General features: G+C 44.4%; 1 protein-coding gene and 1 pseudogene across 1 annotated transcript in view; one reads left to right on the top strand and one right to left on the bottom strand.

Annotated features, from left to right (window-relative positions):
* PID1 (phosphotyrosine interaction domain containing 1) overlaps positions 1-15,941 on the bottom strand; it is a 263,492-nt gene that overhangs the window by 16,979 nt on the left and 230,572 nt on the right. The gene's annotated exons all lie outside the window — the stretch shown is intronic.
* On the top strand, positions 14,910-15,367 carry LOC142424707 (putative RNA-binding protein EIF1AD pseudogene; annotated as a pseudogene).

Below are 15,941 nucleotides of genomic sequence, written 5' to 3'. Positions count from 1 at the left end.
CTCACTGTAAACACCAACCTTGAGGTTACCAGTCCCAAGCTTAACCCAGGTATGTTAGACTGGGTACATTACAGAAACAAATCCACAGAAATTCATATGTATAAGAGAAAGTTTTATATAAAAAGTAAGCGTACATTAAGAAATTATCCCAACTCCCGTAAGTCCAACATCAGCCCATACATCTGACACCAATCTACAAAGTCCCCCTCAATCTCACAAAACACACGCAGTGATGCCGACTGCAGCAGGAAAGCTGAATTAGTGAATGTGTAAGCATCTTAGTGCTGGCAGGGGTCTCCACACGGCTGCTCCAGCACCCAGGGCTGCATTGGGGTAGGTCCATGTGGCTTCTCCTCAGAGATGTCTTGCAGGAAATGACCCTTGCCAGCTGAAAAAGGGGAACCAGCTAAGGCAGCTGCACCCTGGACCGAACATCAAAGATAAAAGAGACCCGAGAACTAGAAAGGTCAGGCTCAACCAAGCCATTTATTTCTCCACCCTTCAATGAACCCCTTGTATGTTTATCAGCCAGGTTAGCACAATAAAATTTCACTATCTCACCAGGGATCTTTCAAAATACCAAAGCAATTGCTTAGATTACAGAGACCTATGCACCATGGCCTCAGAGAACGTCTGGATGAAGGTACTAAGGCCCGTGGTCTTCACAGAAGGACAAAGTGGTTCCTCTTTGACTCTTTAAAACAAAACAAGGAACAAAACCAGTACCTAGAAGATCTTTAAGATGATAAACCACTTTAGCAAGTGCACTTATTTTAAGTGAGCGCAAAACTGCACTAGAGCAAAAGGTTCAACTGTTGGTGGATGAACGGGGAGAAAAGCAAGATGTTCCGACATGCTCTTTCTCCGACTACCTGCTCGGTGGTCTGGAGAAGCCCTTACTTTGGCCCGAGTGATGCACATTACTAGCAAAGCAAAATTGGCCAGCACTGTCCAGTCAACAGAATCAGAACTGCTTCCCTCCAATTCTCAGAGCAGAAGCAAAGGGCTAAGACCATAGACAGAAAAGGCAGCCCAGTGACATGATCAGTGAGCGTAAGAACAGCAGCAAAAGCAAGGTGCCCCTCAGAAAGTAGAGGAAGAGGAAGGGGCATCGCATCTGCCTTACATTCCTGGGAAAGGCTATTGTCTGACTCTCTGCCTCTTTGGCATTTTAGGGCCACATGAGTATACTGCAAAGATAGAGAAACACTGACTCACGGAGTTAAACCAGGAAGTCAGATCCTTTCTGAAAAAGCTTTGTTTTCACTGCTTCAGTATGTACATGTGGATGTCATTGTTAGCTGCCATCCAGCTGGCTGGAAATCATAGTGACCCTATGTATAACTGAATATAGCACCGCCTGGTTATATATCTTATATATGTATAACTGAATGTACCACCACCTGGTTATATATATTATATATGTTTAACTGAAGGTAGCACCACCTGGTTATATATGTATAACTGAATGTACCACCACCTGGTTATATATATTATATATGTATACTTGAATGTAGCACTGCCTAGTTATATATGTTATAGATGTAAAACTGAATGTAGCAACACCTGGTTATATATATATACACACACACACACATATATAACTGAATGTAGCACTGCCTGGTTATATATGTAATAGATGTATAACTGAGAGTAGCACTGCCTGGTTATATATGTTATAGATGTATAACTGAATGTAGCACTGCCTGATCCAGCCCCTTCCTCCCAAGCGTGGGTCTGTCTGAGTCCACAGTGGCAGCCACTGTGTCGCTCCAGCTCCTTTTTAAACTGACCCTCTCTGTCACCAAGGATGACGTCCTTTCCAGGGATTGGTCCCTTCTGATGATAGGTGCAAGTCACGGAGACAAAATCTTGTCACCTTCACTAGATAGGAACACTCAGTCTTTACTTCCCCCAAGACCAACTTGCTTTCCCTGTGGGCAGCCCATGTGAGAGTCAGTATTCTTCCCTATCCCCGTGTGTCAACTCCGCTGTCTTCCTTTTCCACCGTCCAGCTTCCTGACATGCAGGAGGCAATTAAAAAGACCACGGCTTGGATCAGTCGCCCCTTAGGCATGAAAGCGTCATCTTTGCTCTTTAAGGTTTGAAGGGGTTTTCTTTTTGCTCAGATATCTTTACAGAAGTAAACAACTGCCTGTAAAATGACAGCTCTATATGGGTCTCTGAGCACAGGAGCATATTAATACTCTGGGAGTTGGCACCAACTCCAGGACACCTGACAACCACTTTGGCCATTCCCAAGTCTCCTAACGAGCTTTAGTGTCCCTTCATGTTCTTACTTTCTCTCCATCTCTGGCCTCACAAAGATGCTGAGATGCTTCAAGTGAAATGTCTATGAGATAGATACCTAAAGGACAATCACATAGACCCATGGGAGCATCAAGCCTGTCCCTGGCGAAGATGGAGCTGGGTCTGTTTGTTGCTGCCTTTCCTGCCAGGAGGAAAAAGGGGCCACCACTCACCTCCACCTGTCCCCTCCTCCTCATCTTCTCATTCAAACTCTCACCTCCATCACACCTTTTCCTTGTGGTTTTGGAGATTGCCCTAAATGTTCCTTAACCATCACCAGCTCTGAAACTCTCTAATTCTGAGTCTCTGAAAGGAAGGAGACTCGGAAACCCAGTTGTGTTTTCTCTTCAGCACCAAGTTATATTTAAGGAAATAACGAAGACAGGCCTCCCATTCATAATTTCTGGAGGGAACAGGCCATCTCAGTCTCACATTAGAAACGGGCTTTCTTGAATGAAGGTATTAGGGATCCAGGCAAAGAAAATCTAGCTTATAGCGTGAATGGCATTCCTGACCTGAAGCATCCCCTCTTTCTGCTTGTGTCACAAGACACTCTTCTTGTGCTTCTCCCAAGGCTCTGCAACGTTGTCTCGTGTGCTGCTCCTGGCTGTCACGGCAGCTCTGAGGCCGGCAGCATTGTCTGGTTCTGGGCCATCTTCATTGTCATTGGTAGGTTTGAGTCCATTGTGGAGGCAACAGCTTCCTTCAGGTTCCAAGATTCTTGACTTTACCAAAATCGATATCCCTTTCTAGAGATTGCTTTTCCCTGAAGTCATGTCCAAAGTAAACGAGTCAAAGTCTTAGCATTCTTGCTTCTAAGGAGCGCTGTCGTTGTATTTGTGCTAAGCCTGCTGTGTTCTTTCTCCTGGAAGTCTACAGCATAATCAATATTTTCCATCAACACTATAATTCAAAGACATCGATCGTTTTTCTGCCTTCCTTTTGCATTGTCTAGTTTTGGCATACAGGTGTGCAATTGAAAAGTTCACATCAATGGCCCATGTTGCAGTGTAAACTCTCAGAAAGCAGAGATCTGGATTATATTCATAGTATACTGTATAATGCATATTTTCAGTAAATATTAAACAAATTAAAAATGAATTAACTTCTCTTAACCTCTAACATTTGAAAGGCATAATATCAGACTCAGCCTGATGATTTTCAAACCTCTTAAAATTCAGGATAGATTCACAGGAAGAATCTGTTTTCCTTTCAAATGGTGGTCTATCTGCAATGGTGAATGAATAACAATAATTAATAAACAATCGAAATCTCACTCAATAAAATGAACGACTGACAAAGATACCATTGAATACTGAAAGAGAGCCAACCTGATATATAAGGTCCTTATAGTAATTAAACGTGTCCCTAATTGGGTAAAATGAGTAAGAATACATAACAGGGTAGCAGTGATTGGGAGTGAGCTTTGGAGATTTTATTGATTCGTTCATTTTTTCTGGAGGCAACTGTCAGGCTTCTATTACTACTGGTGCCAGTGATGTCTTCTTTGACGTCGGGAGTGACTCTCACACACAAGTGACTCTGTTCAAAAGTAGCAAATGAATGACAGAGCTCGTGGATGAGTTGTACCCCAATGAAACAAAATGGGGGAGACCAGAGTTTGAGGCTGGCATAAGCTGATATGAAAAACTTGTTCTTAACACAGTTCATTTCCAGGTTTCAGGACCTTGGCAGGCGATTCAATTTAATAGTGATTGTCTTAATAGGCGGTGCCCAGCGAACCTTCTTGGTTTGGCTCTTCTCGGCCACCACCGTTAATGTTCTGTGACAGGCACAATCCAGAAGGAAGTCCCTGCACTGTCACTTGAAACGCTGTGAATTTGCAATCACAGAATCAATGGTGGCAGATGAGGCTCATTCTGTGACAGACAGGGCTCTGCTGCAGCCTCAGCCACTCAAAACCTAAATCAAACTTGATCTTGCCCAGCTCCAACTTCAGTCTGCCTGCTCCTTGCTGTTGGTAACTCAATGGAAGGGCTAAAAAATAAAAATTATTTGAGAGGCACCTCACGTATTTTCATCAAAGACTCTACCAACCCAACCAGGGCCTGTGCCGAAAGCAATGTTTCTTCAGGTCCAACAAGCAGATTCGGTTTAAAAACACAGGAGCTTTCCTAACCGTCGAATCGCAATCTGACATCGATAGACATCCACACAACCCAAACTGGAAAAAACTGTTTGTTTGTTTTGTATTGTTTTTGCGACTGCAGAAAAAAACTTTACTATTCCCGAATTAGAAGTGTGCGTGTGTATGTGTGTGTGGAGGTGGGAGACAGGAAGAGAGAGGCACTGAGACAATGGGAAAAGTAGAGTGGGCAACATCTTGTAGAGAGCAAATCTTCATTTTCTTTCTCCATGTAACTTAATTTTCTTTCGAAAACATAAAAAAGAAACCAAAATGTAATTTTAAGTCCTAATAAGATTAAAAAAATAAATAAAGGCCAAACAGACAGACAAAGCTATCCCCGATTAAACCAGCCCTAGTGACATGATGGCTGTAGTTCAAACCCAAAGACTGGTCATTGGGAGAAAGATGAGGTGCCCGCACCCAGAAAGATTTATATTCTTAGAAACCCCAACGAGCAGCTCCCTTCTGTCTTATAGGGTGACTACGCATTCGAATCAACTCAATGGCAGGGTTTAGGCCCTACTCTGAGTCAATATTCAAATGCAAAGGATAGGCAAGGATTTTATTCTTCTAACTAGAAGCCTAGAGACCAAGAGAGATTTTTGTACAATTTTGTAACATCTACAGCGGATTTGCCACCCCAAGCATGTGATCCCTCTGTTAGACTTTGGTATAAACTAAATGTAACTGCATAATCGAATGACACCACTTTACTTTCAAAGGCGTAGGAAACCCAACTAATTAAACTCTTCAGATTCAAACTGCAATGTTTACTTATTCTCCCCCTCACATGAAATGTGAATCTCAATAGCAGCCTCACTCTGTGGTTATAAAAAGCATACCGTCCTCAGCTTAACTTTATGCAAATTACTGCAGCAAGTTCTCCAATCATCTTAATTGCTGCAAAGCAGCTCCCAATAAAAGTGCAGACAGTTGTTTGGGATCATTTCCAAGAAGATGCTCCTCTGCTCCGCCCAAACCAGGCTGCAACTGCCATCCCCAGGTGACAGCAGGCGGGCCTTCCTCCCTGACCTGACACACCTGGTTCATCCACACTGCTGCTCATGCCTTTGGGAGCAGCTCTACGGGCCAGCTGCTAAGTATCAGGAAGCCCTCAAAGAAAGGAGAGTTGAGACATTGGCTACCTCGTGATGATTGCGAAGATGGTACAAAACCAGGCACTCTTTGTTTTGTTAGACGCTGGGGTTGCTATGTGTTGGAATTAACTTGAGGGTACTTAAAAGCAGCATTCAACACAGCAAGCAGGCCTGCAAGAGGAGAATCAATATTCACACTGAGAGAGAGCCACATTTCAACCTGGGGCTTCCAGAACCCTTCAGAGTTAGAGCCAACCTAGAAGAAGAGCCGTCTTCCTGACTCTGAGTCCCCTCTGGGCACCTGGACCCCATGTGGCTATGTTTTGTGCTCAAAGTGGTCCAATTTCTCTTGAGTTGATTCAGCAATCTGGAGCTCACTCTTCTAGTAAAGAAAATTAAAAACCTAAGCCAAAGCTCTGAATGGAAAGAAGACACACACACCCAGCCCTACCCCTACCCTGCACTTTCTCCTCAGCTAACATGCCAAATGGAAAACTTTTCACCCAACATCAGTTCCAAATGGGAAGCACTCAGATAAGAGAGGCAGGCAAGCAAAGAAGTAACATTGGCGTGAACACCTTCTGCTCCCCCATCCCTGCTCACCGGGAACTGATGGTCTATTAGCCCTCACAATAAGATAAAACATGTCCCTGTCCTGAAAGCCAACATGGGACTAAGCAATGTTCTGATTGGGAAACAAGGAAAAAATTAAGCAAAATATCATTTTAAATAAAGATCCTGTTCATTTTTATGACCTGAAAAATTAAACTAAATATGTTAGTCTTCATTTGGGGATAGGTTTGGGGTCAACCTCTGTGCACCTGTAAGAAGATATGAGTGGAACCCAATCTCTTAATCAGGATGTGGCCTGTTTTAATATCTACAAAGAGATGCTGTGGAGAAAAGACTCTTCTGGTTCTCTTCCTGCTGGCCTGCTTCCTGCATCGGGCTTCCTGGAAGTTGGGGTCAGTGGCCACTGTGTGGTCGGCTGACCTTGGGAGCTGTGAGCAACGAGCCATGTCCTCTGCCTTGTATCAACTTGATTCCAACACCACCAGGCTTGGATATTTATGCCACCTGCTTCATTTCCTGGTTCATCAGCTGGCAGGTGTGGGGGGTCAGGTAGGATATTCAACCCAATATGTCATTTCAATACTGGGGCCTCATGCTAAATCAAGGAATAAATAGCTGGATGAATAAATCAATGTTGCCTGTAGTTAGGGACTTTTATGTCCACGGGAAGATGTATAAAAGTGTAGGGGTATCCAAGCTGGCAATCAGATCGCAGCCTGGTGATGAGGCCTTGTGCTATGGTCTTCTCATTAGGAGGCCTCTGGGAGCCTCCCTCTCCCTCTTTCTTCCCATGACCCTGAGAGCTGCCAGACCCCTGCCATGTCTCCACCAACCACGGATCCACACGACTGTGCCCCACTCCAGCCCCCGCAGCTTGTGATCTTCCTACACTCTGCATCGCTGCATGTGGCTGTGTCCATCTGAAGAGGGACTTGTGGGCTAGTTTGGGACTTAGGGATTTGAATTGAACTGGCATGCTTTCCTGGTTGATAATTACTCCTTGATAGAAAGCTCTTTCCTACACATATGAGTCTCACCAGATTCGTTTCTGGAGTCCACCCAGGCTAACACATGACTTAACATTTAAAGAACAAAGATCTGACGCCTTTGAGTCAGCGTTGGCAAATAATACGGACTATACCATGGGCCGCCAGAATGGATCCATCTGATGAGAAGACTGCTCCTTGGAAGAGCAGGTGTGAGACTTTGCCTCCCCTATTTCACACATGTTGTCAGCAGGCACCCGTTCCTGGAGAAGGACAACATGCTTGGACAAGGGGGGAGTCTTTAAAAGGTAGACCCTCACCAAAATAAATCAACAAAGTGGCTCCAAGCACGGTCTCAAACGTAGCAACAGCCCCGAGGAAGGAACAAGCGTAGTTCTATTGCACACTGACCGACTCACTGGTTTGCAACACCAACCACAGCTTTGGGGGCAGATCTCAAGCACTTGTGTTAAAGGAACAGAAAGAATAATAAGTACTAGATTCTGCATAATAAGATGGGGGATGTAATGAAACCGAAATATCTCCTTATGCAATATAGCTACTTAAATGGGCCTCACGCTATAGGACAAGTTTTCAATGGCAAGGTATCTCTTACATGCTGAGCTCATCAGTAGTTGACTCCAGGCCAGCTGCTGCTGGGGGTGGACCCACTCATTGCAACTGTACGGGGCAGGATCTACCGATTGTCCCTTCATTCAATAAACCTTCCTACTGGATCCAACACATGGATATTTCCCTAATCTGAGAGCTCCTCTTGATTCAAGACTGTCAAACTGTGTAGTCCTCTTTAACGATGAGCTGTCGCCATGCCATGCTCCCACCCCCATCGCCCTGCCAACCCTCACCACAACTGCTACCTCCTGTAAGAGTAGCACACGACTTAAATTGACCTGGTTGAGTAAAACCATCTGAAGGAGACCGATCTCTCTACGTTGAAAGGGAGTTAGGTCCTCCCTGGGTTAGCATATATTCTTGTTGGTAGGGAGAGGGGGTAGAATGCAAAACAAATAAAAAACGCTTGCCATTCAAAAGCTCTGGATAGATAGAAAGGTGACCCCCCCCCCAAAAAAAAAAACACACCAAACAAACAAGACTGACCCCAACAGCTTTTAAGCCCCACATAGCCATGGTTGTGTGTTAGGGGCCATCCGGTCGCTTTGACTCATGGCAATCGGCTGACAGCGGAAAAGTCTCCTCCATAGGGCTTCCTTAGCTGGGATCTTTCCAGAAACAAACTCCCAAGGCTTTCTCTCCTGGAGCTGCAGGGTAGGTTACACCTGCCAACCTTTCACTTAGTTGCCAACCACTGCCACGTGTCACCATGGTCAGAAATGCCACCACGTGTACTGAGGCTGCAGCTTTGGTGAACCAGAAGACAAAGCACAAAGAGCTGATGGCCAATGTAGCTAATCACTTGCATCAAATCATTATGGATGGCTGATTTTAAAACGGTTGTATAAATGTAGAATCTGAAGTTCTGGTTCACAGCTACAATTTTATATAGGAAATAACACTAAGTATGTAATTTCTTGGGTATCTTTAACCACATGTTATCGTTTTAAGAAGTAATAGTATTTTCATCTGAAATATTAATATGACAATAGAGGGGATTGTTATTTTTGCTGGCTATTGACAACCATGACATGACCCCTCCAAAACACACACACTCACTCACTCACACACACCACACACACACACACACACACAATGCAAATTTGCTCATAAATTTGCATTTTTAAGAGAGAATTCATCACTTTCATCAGATGCAAAAAAAAACCAAAAAAACCACTGCCTGCAGTGAATTGCTAGCAATAGAAATGTGACAGTGACAGTGATAGGTTGAATGTTTTAAAGATTATTTGATCCATATGCTTGAATTGCCTTTCAGGGATAATTTGCCAGTTTTAATTTTGCCAACCTGGGCAACTATGCTTGTAATTATCTTTGCCAAGTTGATCATTAAAAAAAATTACCTAGTTATTTTTTTCTTTGATTTCCAGTATGGAGTTGTTTAGTATGTTTACTGGCAATCTGTATTTCTCCCGTGGTCAATGACTTATTCAATCCCTTTGTCTCTTTTCTTGTTTCTACAGACGATTGTTTATTTTCTTTCTAATATATATACTTTATTATGGTTGCCAAATTGGTCCTCTGAGCTATTCCTGAAAAATGATAATGTTCTGGACAATGATAAATAATACTGGTGATAGAAGCAATCCTGGCCTGTGAGCTGATCGGCAGGGTATTTTCAGACTATCAGACACATACCCAGCTCAAATATGAGCTGCCAAACACATTCCTATGATAACTGGGTTCTTCCGTGATTGGCTACCACTAGGTCATCTAACAAAGAAACTTACATAGAATAAAATGACACAGGGGGCATGGCCTAATGTCTTCCCCAAGTTTCACAGCTGAGGCTAATTTCTTAGCATTCAGGGAGCATAAGAAACTGCCCCTGTATTAGCACTTCAAACAGAGGAGAATAAAGAATCAGAAGTCCTCCAAAACCACATGCAAAAACTTTGAAAGCGTCTGCACATTGACCATGCCCCAATAGACAGATATATTGAGTTAAATCAAATTTCCTGTGATAGTGAAGATGTTGTGTCCACGTGCTAGGCAAGGATTCTCAGTGTGTTAGCAGTTAATAAGTAGTCATCCTCCATGATGAAGTCTAATATAAATAATCACCTCCATGACAAGATTTGCTATGAGCAATTAATCAATTGAATGAAAGTCTACTTGGAAGTGTGACCTGCTTCCAACATAAGCGAAAGGTGTGAAGAAGCTTGCTTGCTTTTTTTGCTGGGTTGTCAGTAGCTTCGGAGTTGCCAGTAGTCTGCCATCTTGCCTACCGGGCTTGGATCCATTTGCCTCTGTCTCCAGGAGCCTACAGTCTGACCTGCTGACCTTGAATTCATCAGACTCTATAACTACAAGAGTTCAGAGAAGCCTGCAGACTGATAAATGACTCAAAGGCTTGGAACTTCCCTGCCTCCATAACTAGGGGTGCCATTTCCTTGAGATAAACATCTCTCTCTGTCTCTTATATATGTATACATCGATGGTTTTGCCTCTAGAGCACCAAACCTAAAAGGCTGCCTGTTCCCACAAGTACTTCATACTGTAATAAGAAATGGAATTAAATAAAGAACTTGAAGGAAAATGCACATGACATATGCACAAATAGTTGAAGAAAAATGTACACATAAATACACCTAACTACCTGCATACACAGCATAATTTATCCTCTACATTTTGATTGGGGGGAAAGGAAAAATATGAAGCAAAGCATAAAAAAGCCACCGGTTTTAGGTTATCTTTATTTTAATGAATCTCAACAGGAAGGTGCTCTCTGAAGCAAGACAAGAGATTAAAGAAAAGGTAGCCAGCCGCACACAAGGCACAGTGCACCTGCCTGTGGAGTCCATCTCCCACTAGAGCGGGCAGGCATTCATCTCGCATTTCCCTCACGTCTCGCAGTGCACAGGGAGGACAAGGGCTAATGGAGATTGCTCTGACTACTGACATGTACAGTCTAACCGGCAGGGTATCTATTCCACCCTGGCATTCAAGGGCTCAGGGTTGTTGCAATACCAAGGTCATTCCTCCGAGCTGAGGCTGACCTCACACACCAGAGCAGATTTAGGCGATGCTGAGTCGCCAGCCCCCAGCAACATTTCCTCTTTAAAGAGTCCTCCCCCAAATTTACACAATAAATATTCTCAGCTCCTAGAATGGTCCAAGGTAGGTATAGGAAAGCACCTGGAAGCCGCAGCCACTCTCTGTAAGCTCTGAGTGTGTATACCTGTGTGTGCCTACAGTATACATGTACATGACCCTTGCAGAATACACTTGTTGGCCAGTAGTCATCTTATCATTCCATGTCCCCGTGTTAATCTGGGTAGACTAGAGAAACAAATTCACAGACACTCATATGTATAAAAGAAAGAGGTTTACATACAAGAGCAATTGAATATTGAGGAAAACCTCCTAGCCCAGTCCAGATCAAGTCCACAAATCCAGTATTAGCGCATATGTCCCATACCAATGTATAAAATTTTCTTCAGATTCATGAAACACATGCAATGATGCAGAATGCAGGAAGATCACAGGCCAGTGGGTGGGAAGTCTTGTGGATTCAGTGCCATTGTAAGCATTTTAGCACTGGCAGGGGTCTCTATGTGGCTTCTCTAGTTCCCAGGGCATACTGTCTTGTCAGTAGAGCATGTCTTAGGAAGTGAGCCGAGAAAGAGAGAGAGAGAGTCTCCCACCTCTAAGGAAGAAATACCAGAGTTCCCAGACTCCTCAGGAGATGTCCGTGCCCACACAGAGGCCTCATTGGCTATGACCCAATTGACAAACTAGACTCCACCCCTTCACTCTTAATCCTCCCCAGTCCCAAATTGACACCAGACCATGTAAATACCACAGTCCCACCTCAAAACAGTTACAAAACACAGGTATGTTAACAGATATAGGGGAAAAAAGGCCCTCTAGTCAAGGACCCCTGGTGGCAAAGTGGCTACACATTGGGCTGCTAACCAGAGGGTTGGGAGTTTGAAACCACAATCTACTCCATAAAAGAAAGATGAAGCTTTCTACTCCCACAAAGATTTACTGCTCTACCCTGTTCCAAGGGATTGCTATGAGTCTGAATGAACTCTATAGCTGTGAGATTGGTTTGGAGTCATTAAGTCAGGGACCATCTTATGAGCTTGATCATCTAGTAATCCCATAGTGCCCTGGAAGCCCTACGAAGCGCAGGTTCCACTCTACACACAAGGGCTCACCATGGTCAAAGTCTACTTGATGACAACATGTTTGTGTGTTTATTGGGGGGAGGGTTTGATTGGGAGGGAGGAGGTTATAATTGTAAACCTTTAGGGTTATATATGTAAACCTTTAGGTTAAAACAAAGGATACATCCACCAAGAAGCATATCTAGACTGGACATTGACTGAAAAATATCACAGAAATAGGTGTACATGTGTGTGTTTGTATGCACGCGGGTGTATCAGAGAAGTGTTAGACATCTCCATACTGCTTGATATAGGGAAAAGCTCTTCAATGGAAATACCGTTATTAAGAGAGTTCTGTTTTAAGCAATATGCTTATCAGTAGGATTGCCAAGCCAGTGCCTGTCTTACAGATTTTTATTCCCCTAAAGCTGATGGACCATTTCTACCTGTGACGGAGGCCCTTCCTCGTTAATGGCTGTTTGAGAAGGAATTTATCTTAGAGAGCCTCTTTCTCAACAGATGAAGATCGATAAAGCACTTGCTGCTTTTAAGACAGATTTATGTGCAAGGCCATTTTCTCTCCCAGAAGCCCTCGTGCATGCAATAAATTCATCTTGTGATCCATTGTCTACCACACCTGTGGGACATTCTCATTTCACCAGGAAGAAAGACACTGGCCCAGAATTTACCTGGAGGCTACCTGATATATAATTGGCTTTCTGGTGGGTGGGTAGGGGAGGGGGGAACCACACACACACTAATGATTCTAGGGGCTACTCCACATGTTATTGAGAGTGGACTCCAATAAGAAATCGACGGAAGTCCACTTGGCACCATTTGCGTGTCCTCTCTGTATGCAGGGGTGCTCTCAGGGGTGAGTGCCAAGATGAACACACGCTGCTGTCTTGAATGGCTTTTACTCTTTCCTGTGTGTCAAATACGGCTTCTGTGAAGGCTGTGTTTCGATAAGTGAATGCCTCTGAGCAACATCTCAGTCACCTGGGTGTACTACTCAGAGCACAAAAATATACTAGAACACATCAAGATAATGTCACCCCTTCCAGGTAGAAGACATGGTTCAACCAGTCAAAATATTTGAGATGTAAATGCATATAAATACATATAACAGACCATTAGCTTCTCTTTTGCATCACTGGATATTTTCCACATGAGTAAGTTCCACACCTGAGTATCTCTATCTATTTATTGTGGAAAACATTCTGAATATCACTCCCTCACTCATTGTCATCGAGTTGATGCTGACTCATGGGGACCCTGTAGGCAGGATAGAATGACTCCTGTGAGTTTCTGAGACTGTAACTCCGTCTTTCTCCAGTGGAAACTTCTGATCTTGTGGTTAGCAGTTTACTGGGTAGCAAATATACCACCAGGGGGCCCACGGGTGGTTAATTTTAGGTCTGAACTCAGAATATGCTTGGTCAAACACTAGTTGTGTTAGTCTGGGTACTTTAGAGAAACAAATCCACAGAAACTCATAGATACAAGTTTTATATAAAGGTTAAGTGTGCATCAAGAAAACATCCCAACGCAGTGTTGCCCAGGCCTACAAGTCCAACATTAACCCATATGTCCGACACTAATCCACAAAGTCCGCCTCCATTTCACAACACAGACGCAATGACACCAACTTCAGGAGGAAAGCCAAATCAGTGAATATGTAAGCATCTCAGCGCTGGCAGGGGTCTCCACATGGCTGCTCCAGCACCCAGGGCTGCATCAGGGTAGGTCCATGCGGCTTCTCTTTGAGGATGTCTTGCAGGAAGTGAGCCTTGCCAGCTGAAGCAGGGAACTGCTAAAGGCAGCTGCACCCTGGTCTGACCACCACAAAGCAAGAGACCCGAGAACTAGAAAGGTAAGGTTCACCGAGCCATTTATCCCTCCGCCCTTCAATTAGCCCCATATGTGCTTGTCAGCCAGGTTGGCACAATAAACTAACTCACTAGTCCAGATGCTGCCATGAAGCCATTTTGGAGCTGTGGTTAAAATCTACAACAATGAACTGGAAGCAGAGGAGAGTGTACTCAGGAACACTGTGGGCCTCATCTCCTCAGCTGACTGCCTCAAGAGCAAAAGACAAAGGTTTCTCAAGAAGAAGGAAGTCAAGACTGGAACTAGAAATGGTATCAGAGATTCTAGTATACAGTTTTGAAGTCAAATTGTACCCCTGGATTAAGATTTCCTGCGTTGCCTGCCCTGTGGACTTCGGATTTGCTGGTACCTATCCATAATTGCTGAACAGAGTCCTTAAAATAAAATAACCACTCTCTCTTTCTAGGTAGGTCTGTGTGTGATGCCATTGCTTTTACTTGCTGTTGAGTCCATTCAGTGTCTGGTAACTTAGACCCGTGTGTGCAGAGCAGAATTGCCCTATCGGGTTTTCATCACTGTGACTTTGGAGAAGCCCGTCTTCTGAAGTACCTCCAGGAGGGTTTGAACAGCTAACCTTTAGTCTAGTAGTTGACCACTTAACCATTTGTCTCTCGTACACACACACACACACACACACACACACACATACATACACTCCAATATACATGAAGGGGCTTCAAAAAAGTTCAGGGAAAAACAGAAATGAAAGAGAGTGTAAATTTCCCACAAACTTTCAAAAGTCCTATGTACCTAATATGGTATCTTTCATATATAAAATGCCCTGAGAGTGTAATGGTTAAGTATGAAATGGGTAACCCCAACGGTCAATGGTTTGAACTCACCAGCAGCTCCATGGACAAAAATACCTAGTGATCTACTCCCCTCAAGATTACCCTCCGACATCGGAAACCTGGATTCAAGCCAGCACCTCTCCCTCTCCCCCCGGCCCATGATTGCCTGCAAGGCCCTTCTCTGAAAATTCGTTGGATCTTCTTTGAAGTGAGTACTCCTGGACAGGCCAGTCAGGGTCCGACTTGGAGAACGGGGTAGTGCAGCTAGTCTCCGTGGCTAGGCACCTGCCTTCAGAGGAACTCAGAAGGGGAGCTACCAGTCTCTCTGGCCCCAAAACGACACCAGCATGCCTCGGGTCACCGAGAAGAAGCTTGTAGGGAAGGAGGTGCTGGGGGAACACCGGCAGCAGATGATGACGGGACTTAAGACCCCAGGGAACAACTTGTGTGAGGTGGAGAGAGCCCAGGGACAGCGCTTCCTGGTGAGCATGCCCTCCAAGTACTGAAAGAGCATTTGGATCAAGAGAGGGGACTTCCTCATTGTTGACCCCTTTGTGCTCTGCAAGGACCACGTGCCCTCCCTGCTCCTTAGAAGGAGGGGCCCTGGCCAGAGGCCTTCTCTGAAGTGGCAGAGAAATACAGTATCAGGAATAGACAGTCTCCGCCAGAACTCCCCACCAAGTCCCAGTCATCAGGAGATGATTTGGATCTCTTTGTGCACACCAACTGTATACAGTATCTGGAGCGAGAGGAAGAGAGTGAGGAGAAGGGGGAGAGAGCTTGGGACCCCAGGACATCCACTTGAGGCTCCACTTCCTCATTTGTAGGGTACCCTGCAGTTCCTCCCCCTGGAAGGGGGACGAGGCTGGGCCCTTGATGAACAGACAGGCGGTACAACCTTGTTCCTTTGTTTATGACCGACAAGGCCATGGACTCTGGTAGAAAGTCCCACAGCACCCTGGACTGTCCTCTTAGTAGGAATGGTTCTCCTGTTTCATCACAGTAAAAGCTTAAAAATGTAAAAAGATTACCCTCTAGACACGCTATGAGTACTTCGGCTCTGTCTTATAGGGTAGCAAGGAGTCAGGCTCACCTAAGGGAGGTTTAATACTGAAATATGACATCACTGCCTACTCTCAAGAAACACATTCTTTCTAAGGTTAAGCCAGTAGCAACAAGCTAAGAAATCTGCCAAGGCAAACCCGTGACAACCTTTTCAGGGTGAGGGATTCAGAATTACACCTAGGGAAAAGTCCCTTTACCTTAGAACCATTGTAAGAAATGAAGGATTTCTTCATTTCCGCCATGTTCATTCAATTTTATTTCAGACAGAAATGGATGTAATTATAGAGTGGATGATTAGAGATCAATAAGTATGT

Source organism: Tenrec ecaudatus, chromosome 13 (assembly GCF_050624435.1).
Source record: "Tenrec ecaudatus isolate mTenEca1 chromosome 13, mTenEca1.hap1, whole genome shotgun sequence".
Lineage (NCBI taxonomy): Eukaryota > Metazoa > Chordata > Mammalia > Afrosoricida > Tenrecidae > Tenrec > Tenrec ecaudatus.
Note: the sequence above shows the minus strand (reverse complement) of the source record. Positions and strands in the feature narration are given on the sequence as shown.